We start from the raw sequence: 15,357 nt of genomic DNA on the forward strand, positions 1-15,357 counted from the left end.
TGCTATGTATTGTATATCTGTTTTTGGTCATATATATGTTATATATTTGATTATATATATATTTTTGTATATTTCTCTGTGAGAACAACTGACAGCTGTTTGTATGTGTTCTCTGAGTGCCTGTATTTTAACAGTTGATATTTTTGTATTACCCACCACTAGGTTTTGTGAAGAAGAAGAAAAAAAAAACTTTTTAAAAAGCCCTATTCAGTTTCTGTCCAACAGACATTTTATGTGAATACTGACACCTGAAATCACTGAAAATGACTGCTTTCTGAAACAGAAGGGGCTCATGTTTCGGCAAAGTCGTGAGGCTGATGTGACAGTATCTGTGATTTTACCTTTACGGTCAATAGGGAATAGAGAGAGAGGGGGAGAGAGAGAGAAAGAAAGAATGAGATGTGAGAGGCAGGCAGAGCAGTAGTTGGGTGGTATTGAGAAAGGAGGAGGGAGGATTCATTAAGAAAAAATAGCAGGAAGCAGCACAGAATACGTGCTCAGAATAAAATAACTGTGAGAGCTGTGGCAGAGCACATCATATAAAACCAGCCTAGAGAAGGTGCTGCGTGCCGCATGCTGTAACTATGACTCATTTGACAAATATGTATTCTCTGCATTTTTGAATATTTACGCATTTAAACCCTTGCATTTGGTGTAGCACAGGTGACTGTATCTGAAAACACTTTCGTAGTATGACTCATTATGAGAGACGCTGTGATACAGATTATTAGACAAATCATAGACATTTAGAGACAGATCTACCTCGTTCATAATATATAATACACAATTTCTTCTTATCCAGTTAGAAGTATGAAAGTTGTTTTCCAAGACTGTACATTTGCTTAAACATATTTCTCATAGAAGGAATGAAATGGTCACCAAACATAGATTTGATTTTTGTGACAAAATTTCAGGTTTATCCTAAATGACACTTTTTTTGTTTCATTTATTGGGCAAATATACACTAGAATTATGCATATTGTTTTGTGCATCTTATTGTCAATATATGTATTTATAATTCTCTGTTTTATCAAAAGAATTGTATTAAATGGAGGAATGCAATGTGTAATTAAGCTTTGTCAATTTCATTCTTAACTGCATAATATAATATTATGGATTATATAATTTGCCCCTGTGCACTGTAAAAACAAACAAATAAACAAACAAACAACAAAAAAGTTGTTTCAACTTAAAGTGTTCTTGCCTGTTGTGGTTTTATTTATTTATTTTGCATTACTTTTAATGTAGTCTCGCATAGCCAGACCTTCAGACTGACGGCTGAAGGTCTGGAATCCATGGCAGCTTTCATTGGCCAAGGCCCGCCCATGAGTCCGTTTGACCGACATGTCAAACAACCAATCACAGTTCATTTCGTTCAGCGTCACGTTTCGGGATGTGGAAATGTCGCCACAATAACAGACTGGTGTGTAAAACTCTCTGACGTATTTTAAAGATTCTATGCGGCGAACTTTAAATATTTCACACACTTTTGAAAATCCAGCGTTTAGTTGATCCTGATAAGCGCTTGTCGTCACAGTTGTAAACACGGCGGCTTTCTTCTTTTGTGAGGGGTTTTGGCATCTCGCCATCTTTGTCTCCAGGCGGAACGTTAAAGAATGCAACACACACATCTCCCGGAAAACCAATCCGATGGCGACTTCGAAACTCCTGAAGTGTTTCCACTTTTGTGTGCCATATGCATCAGACGTTTAGCCAACGGTCCGTGGGAGTGATGTCTGAGGCTGAGACTACTTTTAATTAAACGAAATGCATTTTTTCGATATTTGAGCCTGTTAATATTTACCCCATTCTGTACATGTTTTCCAATTATTATTACAAATTGAAGGATGGTTAAACTTGAGTAAACCAGACTTGTATACATCGGCAGTCTAACAGAGATTTCCACCCTTAATATTTTATTTACATCAATATTTATATCAGCATCTATAGCTCATATCTATTTCCAAAAGGTCAACCTAATTATAACGGAGGACAAGAAGAGAGAGAGTAAAAGACAGATATATATTATCTTTAAGTGTAGACGTACTGCTTTAATCAAACTACAGTTGAAAGGGTTCAGTGGTAACATTCAGATAACAGTCAAAGAGATGAAGTAGGTGCTAATATTGCACACCAATGTGAGTGTATCTGCATTACTGTCATTTGTGGCCTCTGACTCACTGCTCCAGCATCTGAGCTAATTAACAGGCATTGATTAGAATGGTTAACTGCACAGCGAGGGCGGCAAGAGCCATGTAACATCTTTGCCATTGCACTCCATGTGCCATGAGGACGGGTTACGCAATATCTACAGGCCCAGTCCATACAACCAGTGCCAAAACCCAGGACAGACTTCTGGAGACTCGGATGGCCTGATTCAAAATGACCCTATAGCCTAATTGAAGTATAGTTAAATAAAGTCGAATATTTTAACTATGATTTCAGTAAGGGATAATGCACGGCTAGCTGTGCATTAAATTATGACAACGTAAGGACGAGAACGCGAAACGTGACCATGGTCATTTGCCAGCACTGACAAGTCAAAGCTGTTAATGATGTTTGTGGTCAAATGTTTGAATTAATTATCAATCGATTGAGAGATGACAGTTGTGTGTGTTAGTTATCTGCATCTGAGCGTCTCTCTCTAAACATGGAAGCTGTGATTTTACCACATCATTTCTGAGGAATATAATGTATACAGCAATGCAATATCTAGGCTATTTTATTAGTCGGGCAGTGTTTACAATGGGTCATTAGAATATATAAAATATTCTAATAGAAAGGTGATTAAACTGACCTGGAACTACCTGTGCATTAAACGGTTTTAATGCATACCTGCCAGCTAATCACAATCAAGTATTCAGACAGACGATGGAATAAAGTTATTTAAAGTTACATTTCAATGGTTAATACATTTTCAAAACAACTGTTTGCTTTTCTTCCTCCAACAAGTTTATATAAAACATACAGTCCACACTGGAATGTGACATTTGGATTGCGAAGATGAAACTGAAATGGACAAGGACACCGAAATAAATTTAAGTTTTAAATATCAGGGCATTTTGTATAAGGCAGCAAGGAATTTATATATATATATATATATATATATATATACACACAGGTATATATATGAGCTGAACTCAAAGATCTAAGATTTTTTTCTATGTACACAAAAGGCCTATTTCTCTCAAATATTGTTCACAAATCTGTCTAAATCTGTGTTAGTGAGCACTTCTCCTTTGCAGAGATAATCCATGGGCCTCACAGGTGTGGCATATCAAGATGCTGATTAGACAGCATGATTATTGCACAGGTGTTCCTTAGGCTGGCCACAATAAAAGGCCACTCTAAAATGGGCAGTTTTACTGTATTGGGGGGTTCCGGAAACCAGTCAGTATCTGGTGTGACCACCATTTGCCTCACGCAGTGCAACACATCTCTTTTTGCATAGAGTTGATCAGGTTGTTGATTGTGGCCTGTGGAATGTTGGTCCACTCCTCTTCAATGGCTGTGCGAAGTTGCTGGATATTGGCAGGAACAGGAATGCGCTGTCGTATACGCCGATCCAGAGCATACCCAAACATGCTCAATGGGTGACATGTCCGGTGAGTATGCTGGCCATACAAGAACTGTGATGTTTTCAGCTTCCAGGAATTGTGTACAGATCCTTGCAACATGGGGCCGTGCATTATCATGCTGCAACATGAGGTTATGGTTGTGGATGAATGGGACAACAATGGGCCTCAGGATTTCATCACAATATCTCTGTGCATTCAAAATGCCATCAATAAAATGCACCTGTGTTCGCTGTCCATAACATACGCCTGCCCATACCATAACCCCACCGCCACCATGGGCCACTCGATCCACAACGTAGACATCAGCAAACCGCTCACCCACACGACGCCATACACGCTGTCTGCCATCTGCCCTGTAAAGTGAAAACCAGGATTCATCCGTGAAGAGAACACCTCTCCAAAGTGCCAGACGCCATCGAATATGAGCATTTGCCCACTCAAGTCAGTTAAGACGACGAACTGCAGTCAGGTCGAGACCCCGATGAGGAAGACGAGCATGCAGATGAGCTTCCCTGAGACGGTTTCTGACAGTTTGTGCAGAAATTCTTTGGTAATGCAAACCGATTGTTGCAGCAGCTGTCCGGGTGGCTGGTCTCAGACGATCTTGGAGGTGAAGATGCTGGATGTGGAGGTCCTGAGCTGGTGTGGTTACACGTGGTCTGCGGTTGTGAGGCCGGTTGGATGTACTGCCAAATTCTCTGAAACGCCTTTCGAGACGGCTTATGGTAGAGAAATGATCATTCACTTCACGGGCAACAGCTCTGGTGGACATTCCTGCAGTCAGCATGCCAATTGCACGCTCTCTCAAAACTTGCAACATCTGTGGCATTGTACTGTGTGATAAAACTGCACATTTTAGAGTGGCCTTTTATTGTGGCCAGCCTAAGGCACACCTGTGCAATAATCATGCTGTCTAATCAGCATCTTGATATGCCACACCTGTGAGGTGGATGGAATATCTCGGCAAAGGAGAAGTGCTCACTAATACAGATTTAGACAGATTTGTGAACAATATTTGAGAGAAATAGGCCTTTTGTGTACATAGAAAAAAATCTTAGATCTTTGACTTAAGCTCATGAAAAATGGGGGCAAAAACAAAAGTGTTGCATTTATAATTTTGTTATAATATTTGATGAAATATGAGATCAAATAATGTGTAAAGCATGTGTCTTTTGTGTGCCATGAGCTCATTATTTTCTGTTCTTAAAGCAGGTCATGAATATGAAGAAGCTAATGGCACTAAAGGTGCACTTCTGTACCTGTGAATTTACCTGCGGTATTTATGGATTTGATGACTAAAGATCAGAAAAGAAGGGAATGTCAGTTGATAATAGCTGGACATAAGTTAGTGCTAAATAGCACATAGTAAGATAAAAAAAAAAGAAAGAAAATGAATGAAATGCCTAATTTTGACAAAATGGGCTTTTCACAATGTGTTTAACCTCGGGTTAACATTGTTCTAAACCCTGCTTCTAAACCCTGCTTTTAACGACATAGAGGAACGTTTCACACTTGTAATTTTGGTAATGGAATTAACATCCAAGAATGTAAACCCAGGGTTAATTTACATCATGAAATGTCAGTTTCTGAGTACCCAGGATTTATGAAATAAAGCCCTAATGTGCAGTCACTGCATTTTGCCTTTGAAGGATAGGGATAAGGCCCCTTTAAGATAAAACACAAAGACTGGTTAGAAACAAAGACTTTTTTTTTTTTTTAAAGAATGTGTCATTCCTGAGCACAAAGCAATGAAAGGAAGAGCCAAACTGCTCATAATCTTATTTTATGAAATAAAAAGATGACTATCACACAGAGATATGAGTGTGCAAACACCCACGCAGTTCTGCTTAAGTGCACAAAATCAATCAAACTTATGGCAAATTCGATGAATGAAAGAATGATTCTTGGGAACTGCTGTTGAGATGAGCAAGGAATAAGGTATCCATTCAGATAAACAGTTCATTCAGTACCTTTGCTCTTTTTTCAGTTCACAAACTCAGTGTGAAACCCTTTTGCAAAGGATATTCTATGAAGCCCGTATTTATAATACATTATAAAGGTATTCTTAAGGCATTATAATGAATGTATAATGCATTATAAATAACTTTATAATATGTTGTATCATCTCATTAATATTCATAAGAATAGTTTTAATGTATTATAATAGTTACTTATTTGTGGTTATAGCTTTTAAGAGTATGATGATTTATAACACACAATGAACACGATTCATCCGCTTAAGTTACAATGGATTAGATTTCTCATAGTTATAATGTATTATAAGTCTCATATCTTGCCATGTTACTTATGTCACTTTACTTAAAGCAGACAAAGTACTGTGCAGATCTTAAATAAACAATGTTGAGCTATGATATAGCTCATAAATTAAGTAGATTTTATATGGTGTTCATTGTGTGTTATAAATAATCATACTCTTAAAAGTTATAACCACAAATACATAAGTACTATAATGTATTATAATTGTTGTTATGATTATTATTAACACATTATAATGTTTTTTATAATGCATTATGCATTCATTATAATGCCTTAAGAATACCCTTATAATGTATTATAAATACGGGCTTCATAGAAAGTGTTACCGGATATTTTCATAATCAGATTTATTTATTAGTGAAACAGTATATTACATCTGAAAAAATGCAGGGTATACTTGATTGGTCGTCACTTGACACACAGCAGCCATTGTATGTTTTATTTTTTTTTTCCTTTTTATTCAAAACATTCCCAAACGCATTAACTATATCATGAAACATCTTGATTCTCACCTTTACAGATTAATAGTTGATCTATAGTGGGTGATGATCAAGTAACCTAATAATGTAATCCATTAACTATGCATAAAAACCTGTCTGTTTACTTAATTAACAGATATGGGTGTCATGCCATAACATATTTTTAATATGACTGACTTTATATTTAATGTGAATTTATAGGTGTAGAACGTATGGATTCGCAACAGGAGGCCTTTATTCACCCCCCGGAGCCATGTGAGGTATGTTTTATTATGGATGCTCGCACTTTGTTTGACGTCTTGTGGACTGTTGAACAGAAACACCCACCCACTGCAATGATAGAGCCTAGAAGAGCCAGGACAATAACTCTAATAACTCTGATTGGAGTCGTCTGAAAGAAGAAAGTCATATACTTCTAGGATGCCTCTAGGTAAAACACCTAATTTTCATTTTTTGGGTGAAGTAATACTTTAACACTGACCAAAATTCTGGATTTAAAAAAAATTGAATCACTTCATTTACCTCTCAGACAAGCCATTACTGATCAAATTTACAACTCTGTAGATGTCAGCATTTATGTAAGAGAGAAAAAAAAAAGCTGAAAGTGAAAATGGTAATGTATTTTTGGAAATATTAAGTTCATTGTTACCATGGTAAATCCGAAAGCCAGTGGATTTGTTTTACATGCTTTTAGTCAAGTGTGTTAATTAGCCACAATTATATGCAAGTCTTCTTTCAGCACCAGTCTTCTTTCAGCACCATGTTGAACTTGGAATATTTACAAAGCAATCTTTATTCAATTTAATTTAAACCAGGCCATAGTAAATTAGTACCAAAATATCATGTTATTTGTGCTAATTCTAAGCTCTGTGTCAGCAAAATCATTCCAACAAATTAATTACCATGCTAAATGAATATTTAGGGAGGTCTCTTGGAAGATATGGCTTGAAAACTACACGGCTTGGCATCATGGACGCTAGTATTCTGGTTGATGGGGGGGAAAAAACAAGCCAAAATAATAATGGTGAATGGACACCCTCCCACACAGTGATGTAAGCAAGCGTGTGAAGTTAAAATTAGCTGCTTTTTCTTGTTTTGTTTTTTTAAATACAGAGGTCCTGGCCACCAGCAGTCGCAGGCAGCAGGTGGGCTCTAATGTCTTTGCAATCAAAGTCTTCATCTTGAAAGTGGTTCAGGCAGTTCAATAAGCCAGCAGCACTGTCCTTCATCAGGCGCCAGCAAACACACACATGCATGTGCACATATACTCTCATCAGAAGAGATCTTCTCATCAGCACCATCTCACACCACAGATGGAAACATACTCACTCTTCTGTCATCTTGTGTATCAGCCACAGCTGCGGCTATTTTGGAACCAACATGGCATCACTTAAGCTATAGAAAGGGAGATAAAAAGGCTTTTATAGTGAAAGACTGTGCTTTATGTATATAGTGACCATTCAATGTAGCTCTCTATAATTATTTAGGTAGCACTTTATGTTACAGTACGTGTACTTCCCTGGTACATACATGGTAAATATTTTGTATCTACAAGTGAGTGGTAACAAGGTACTTACCTGAAGTGTATGTACATGGTAACAAATAAGAAACACAGCGGCTGTACTAATCAGTCGTACATGCATGGTAATTAGTTTGTACATACAGACAAGTGTGGCTAACGGACATACATAGTAACTAGATACTTTACTTTAGATACTTTACCGTACCTACTGATACCTACCATCAATTACTCAATTGGTCCATCTTTATACCCCCTAACTCGAGTACCGCATAACTTCTTACGTACATTAACTAATAGGTACATACACCAGTACTTACACGGTAAGTACTTTACTTACTTTAATTTTAGTCATTTAGCAGACGCTTTTATCCAAAGCGACTTACAAATAAGAAAAAGTAACTAAAACTAAAATCAAAACTCTGTAAATACTATATACACACATTTAAGAAAATAAAGAAATTAAATAAAATTGACAAATGCATACAACAACATTTCAATACTAAACATTTAAATGAAAAACTAAAATAAGCTAAAAACAATTCAAAATATTAAACCAACAAAAGGTATGAGTATAATAATGCTTCTAACATAACACTAAGCCAAACACCAAAAAAAAAAAAAAAGTATATGCAAATAGGACTGTAAAATAAAGTGCACCATTTTACGTAAACATTACAGTATTACCAGTTCTTCAAACTTTGAAAGCACTGTTGTCGAGAGCAATTTAGCATTAACAGTCCTACACAAGCAATTGAAAACAGTCCTTTTGTATTAGGTAAGGTTAGGAGTTACCAAGCGTACCGTATACTAAGTACAGTATGTGTCTTGATTTTTACCGCATACCACATTTTTCCATTGGTGCTACACACTTACCATGTACATATCATTAGTATGTACAGTAATTTGTCTTAGTTACCACATATGGATACTGTGAGGACGTGCCTGTTTATTCACACTTGTCTGTAAGTACTACATATTTATCATGTATATACATTAGTAAGTACAGTAAAGTATCTAATTAGTTACCATGTACAGGCACTACCTGTAAGTGTCCGTTCTTAGCCACACTTGTCTGTATGTACAAACTAATTACCATGCATGTACGACTGTTAAGTACAGCCGTGTTTCTTATTTGTTACCATGTACATACACTTCAGGTAAGTACCTTGTGTTAACTTACCACTCATTTGCCTGTAGGTACAATATATTTATCATGTAAAAAAAAAAAATACAAAAAAAAAAAAAAAATGGGGGGGGGAAGTCGTGGCCTAATGGTTAGAGAGTCGGATTCATAATCCATAGGTTGCGGGTTCGAGTCTCGGGCCAGCAGGAATTGTAGGTGGGGGGAGTGAATGTACAGCGCTCTCACCACCCTCAATAGCATGACTGAGGTGAGACCCTTGAGCAAGGCACCGAACCCCCAACTGCTCCCCAGGCGCCGCAGCATAAATGGCATCCCACTGCTCCGGGTGAGTGTTCACTGCTGTGTGTGTGTTCACTGCTGTGTGTGTGCACTTTGGATGGGATAAAATGCAGAGCACAAATTCCGAGTATTGGTCACTTTCACTTTAACTTTTTTCACTTTCATGTATGTACCAGAGAGTACTGCAAAATAAAGTGCTACCATGATTTAAACACTCAAATGCAGTCATTTTACCATTTCAAGTTTAAAGTACACATCTGCTTAGGCAAGCGTTTCGGCTACAGCTTTTCCAGAGAATACAATTGCATTTGCCAACCATCTAATATGAATGTGTGAAGATGACGATTCATAGCAATGAAGCGTCGACACCAAAGGTGATGGGGATCTGCTCTCCTGAATCCTCCCAGATTGAGAAAACTCAGGTTTAACAATGAAATAATTTAAGGACGGCGACATCCAGTATATATTTTCAACATTTTGTAAATATAAATGTAAATACAATTTCTATTAATGTAGCCATTAGGAAGCGAATCCCTATACTCATTCTCACGAATGGTTTGGCTATTCAGACAGCACAGTGTTGAAGTGACTCCATTTAATTTAGACTGTTTGTTTTGAGAGAAAGTCGAAAAACAGGAGCTTTTTGAAACTTTTTTTGAAACTTATTCATCTGACATTGAATCCCACCTTTTTGTGGGTTATTAATTCCAAGTTTTAGCACTCGCTAATTGGGCTAGTTTTGTCCGGGAAGAAGGGAACAGCCGAGGAAGCATGTGTCTTGGCTGCCAGAACTGTCAGAAGTGCAGAGCAGCATGTCCTCGGAGATGAAGTGTCTCGCCTCTTCCGCCCTGTGTCTCCGCACTGCACATGATATTTCCCAGCACATAAGGTCACAAACTCATTTGTGTGTCGCATACTAATACTAACTTGAATACAAATTAACACTATATTGCCTCTTGATTTGAAAAACCCTCCTAAGAAAACATGGATAATACACGGATATCTTTGTATTCCTGTTTAAAGGCTAACTGTATTTCATCCCGAAATGAAAAATCTGTCACTTTAGCAAGTGACAACATAATTTCACTTCATTTTAGTTCCTTTAAATATATATTCAAAACCAGTCATATTTTGATGGATAATGCCAATGCCATCACAGTTCTTTTACGTGCAGCCTTCTGCATTACTTTAACATACTAAACATATTAAATCATTTGAAAGTAGTTTTCTGTTCCTCTATGCAAAAATAACTGTATGGAATTCAGTATAGAGTGCTTATGAGAACAGTTCAGAATTCATTCATTCATTCAATTATGTGCAAATCCAGTTTAAATTTATTTGATTTGCATTGAACTCTCTGCTCATACCATGCTGAAGGACTCCTGACCTATCGAATCCAGTGATCACCATGGTTCACTAACAGTGTAAATCAATTTATTGCTTAAAAATTTACGTTGCATTTTGATGGATCCTCTGCCAAAAATATTAAAGAATTAAACATCAGACTTTGAGAATCAAAGAACCAGCAGGAGGAGTCAATATAACTAGTGAGTCAGCATAAACGTATGCTCTTTAATATTAGCATGCTATCAGCCAAAGCAGAAACACCCTGAGGAATGAACCTCAGATGAGATCCCTTAGTGGAAACTTCAGCTCACACAATCAGAGCGTCTTTAAGTCTGTTTGCGTGTCATATGGAGTGCTGAGAACCATGAAATTCCTTGAAATATGGACAAGTTATGTCTAGGCAAATATATTTATATGATAATAAAGCAATTTCAGAGATTGCACCAGCTGCTGAGAAGTAATACTCACTGCTTAGATGTGATTTTTAATACAGAAATATATACAGAAATACAGGCAACTTTAATAGATTAATAAAGATAACTATTCTTTTCTATTTTTGTATTATTATAAAAGTTTAATTATAATTGATCTACAGCATTCATACATTTTTATAGTCTAATGTAATGTTGTCATAGACACATTTATTTATTTGTTTATTTATTTGTCCCACAAAATAATAAATATGTTAAAGGTGCCATAGAATGCATTGATACAGTATTTTAAATTGTTCTCTGATATCTACAGAGGCTTAGGTAAGAGCAAAAAACGGTTTTACATGTCCATTTACAACCCTAGGATTTCTCCCTAGAATGAAATGGTCTGTTATTTGGAAGGGTCATGAATAATAATGACCTCTGCTCTGATTGGCTGTTTCACAGTGCTGCTCAATGTTGAGCTCTGCTCTGATTGGCTGTTTCACAGTGGCCCATTTCAGTAGCTCACAGCAAGAAGGAAACATAGGGAGGAAAATATATATTTCAATACTTTCTCTCGCAGTTATATCATTGGGTTAGGCATCAGGGAGCCGCTATTAATATGTGGGGCATTGAAACTGCTTTTGAACGATCGGTCGATCCCGTTATAGTTTCACTTTCACTTTCGAGATTCGCGATCGCACAAACTCTGTTTATATTATAGAGCAGCAGTACTTACCACACATTTTACATGATCAGATGCTTGTCAGTGGTGCTCAGGATCTGTAAATCATTGGCCATCATCCTCAGTTATCTCTCCTTTGTTTATGTGGTAAGTGAAATCTTATGTACTGCAGTGTAACAGGCTACCCCTAGCAAGGAGCTAACCATGTCCCTTTAGTGGTTAGCGTTATTTTAGTAGAACATGCTATATATGCTTTCGTGCCTTTCAGAATACAGACACCAACCCATCTCTGTACATCACATCCCCTGCACAGCCTGGAACATAACATTTATTTCCATGATCTGCCATTTTCTCTGTTGTCCGCACTTATTTCTTCACAATACCTGCAGAACTTCTGATGATTCAGCTGTGTAGGTTCGGACAAGGGCGGGTATATGCAAATTTTGGGGGCGTAGTGATCCTGACTGTTACGTCACAGTTGGTGTTATGTTCTGATTCGCCTGTTTTTTAGTGGTCTTTTTTATTCACAAGATTTGCATAAGAAGGAGGAAACGATGGTGTTTGAGGCTCAAGGTATGTCATTTCCATGTACAGAACTGTTATTATTTAACTATGCCAAGGCAAATAGAGTTTTCCATTCTATGGCAGCTTTAAAACATTCTATAAAACTCAGCGAACAATCCTGATATTGCGGAGAGAATATATACACACACAGACACACAGTGCCTTGCGAAAGTATTCATACACCTTTTTTTCACAGTTTGTTATCCTGCCTTTTATTAAACTGCTTTAAATAAATTTTTTGCCATAATGGCAAAGCAAAAAACAATTTTTTAACATCTTTGTAAATGTATTGAAAAAATAAAAATTTAAATGATTTCATTGCATAACTATTCACCCCGTCATCTGGGACAGTTGAACTTTAGCTCAGGAGCATTCATATTGCTTGTAGATGTTACTACACTTAGAGTGGAGTTAACCTGTGGCAAATTTAATTGAATGGGTATGATTTGGAAAGGGACACATGACTTAATAAAAGGTCTAACAGCTGAAAATGCATATCAGAGCAAAAACCAAGCCCTGAGGTAAAAAACAAAAAAACAAAAAAACTGCCTGTAGGGCTTAGAAACAGGATTGCATCAAGCCACACATCTGGGGAAGAGTTTAGAAAAAATAGCTGAATCAGCTGCATTGAATGTTCACAGAAGCATGTACTCCCATTACCCTTAATGGAAGAAGTTTGAAACAACCAGGCCTCTTCCTAAAGCTGGCCTCCTGGCCAAACTGAGCAATCAATGGAGAATGGCCTTGTCTAGACTGGTGACCAAGAACCTGATGGTCACTCTACTTGAGCTCCATGATCATATATGCAGAAGGACAAACATCACTGCAACACTCCACCAACCTCGGCTTTATGGCGGTGTGGCAATACTCAATCTTCTCCTCAGTGAAGACACACGAAAACACACTTGGAATTTGCAAAAAAAGGACCTAAAGGACTCTCAGACTGTGAGAAACAAGATTCTCTCGTCTGATGAACCTGAATTCTAAGCATCATGTTTGAAGGAAACCAACCCTTCTCATCACCTGCAGAGTACCATCCCATATTAAAGTGTGCTGGTAGCAGCCTCGTGCAGTGGGGTTGTTTTTCAGCAGCAGGGACCGGCCCGTCAGCGTCGAAGAAAAGCTCAATGCACCAAAATATTGAAATAGCCTTAATTAAAACCCAGTCCAGAGCGTGTCCTTGCGTGGCCCACCCACAACCTGGACTTGAACCCAATCAAACATTTCTGGAGAAACCTGAAAATGTGCATCTGTCCCCATCCAACCTGACAGAGCTTGAGAGGTGAAGAGGTGAGGAGAAGAATGGCAGATAATTGCAAATGCAGATGTGCAAAACTTGTTGCTTTATACCCAAAAAGACTTGAGGCTGAAAGGTGCTTCAGCTAAGTACTGAGTTAAGGGTATGAATACTTAGGGGCAGAAGTGGCCTAATGGATAGAGACTTGGACTTGTAACCTTGTAAGCAGGGATTGTTGGTGGGAAGTGAATAAACAGCGCTCTCTCCACCTTCAATACCACGACTGAAGTGAGACCCTTGAGCAAGGCACTGAACCCCCAACTGCTCCCTGGGCGCCGCAACATTGGCTGCCCACTGCTTCGGGTGTGTGTTTGTTCACTATGCTGTGTGTGTGTACTTGGATGAGCACAAATTCCGAGTATGGGTCACCATACTTGGCCATGCGTCACGTCCTTGCCTTTCCTTATACTTATTTAATTTTTTTTAAAATAAATTTACAAAGATGTTAAAAACTGGAGTGTAGATTGATATATATTTATAACAATCATGCTCATCATGCTGCTGTAATTTTAGTAATTAAGGCAGAGAAAAAACGCATAGCAGCCATTGTTGCAGGCAAAAACACACCCTCTTTCTTTCACGCAGAGGCTCAGTATTTACAAATGACATTTTTTCACAAATGTCTGAGATATCTCACAATAGGAAGGAAATTACTGCATCTTCAGCTTATTAATTTCTCAGTATTTCCGTGACTCTGAGAATCTTTCAAAGGCCAGTTTCTCAAAGCACTCCAAAAATGCCTAGATCAGTCTGTCTTTCTGCAAGCAGTCCCTTCATGCTGCACCTCTGCTGTTTGTCCAGATGGAGAGGAGTGCATGTTTATGACAGTTATCTTAAAACCAGACTGTTAGTCCACTCCCACACCATACAGTCCTACAGTCATGGCCAAAAATATTGGCACTCTTGGTAAAAATGATCAAAGACGACTGTGAAAATTAATCTGCATTGTTAATCCTTTTGATCTTTTATTAAAAAAGTTCACAAAAATCTAACCTTTCATTGGATAATAAGAATTTAAAATGGGGGGAAATTTCATTATGAAATAAATGTTTTTCTCTAATACACATTGGCCACAATTAATTGCACCCTTTTATTCAATACTTTTTGAAACCTCCATTTGCCAGTTAAACAGCTCTAAATTTTCTCCTATAATATCTGAGGAGGTTAAACAACACCTGACGAGAGATCAGAGATTCATCCTTCATCCAGAATCTCTCCAGACCCTTTAGATTCACAGCTCCATGATGGTGCTTCTTCTCTTCAGTTCACCTCACTCATTTTCTACAGGGTTCAGGTCAGAGGACTGGAATGGCCAGCAGAAGCTTGGTTTTGTGCTCAGTGGCCCATTTTTGTGTTGTTTTTGAGGTTTGTGTTTGGATTATTGTCCGCTTGGAAGATCCAATCATTGCCCATTATAAGATTTTGGTCCTACTTTATATTAGGTGGCCTTAACTACTATGTACTTATATTGAAATCATTCATTTGATACAATGTACTTATTGTGTACATACATGTTTTTACATTGTACATATATATTTAAAAATACCTATACGTAATTACATCTGTAATTAAATTTATAATTACACTGTTAACCCATTCCTTACACCTTAACCCACCCTTAAACCTACCCATACTACCAGACCTGTCACTAACCTTAACCATATCCCACCTCAATAGCAGCAAAAGTGTTTTTAAATACGATATGACCACAATAAGTACATGGTACTTATATTTAAATGTAAGTACATAGCAGTTAAGGCCACCTAATATAA

Source organism: Barbus barbus (genome assembly GCF_936440315.1).
Source record: "Barbus barbus genome assembly, chromosome: 38".
Lineage (NCBI taxonomy): Eukaryota > Metazoa > Chordata > Actinopteri > Cypriniformes > Cyprinidae > Barbus > Barbus barbus.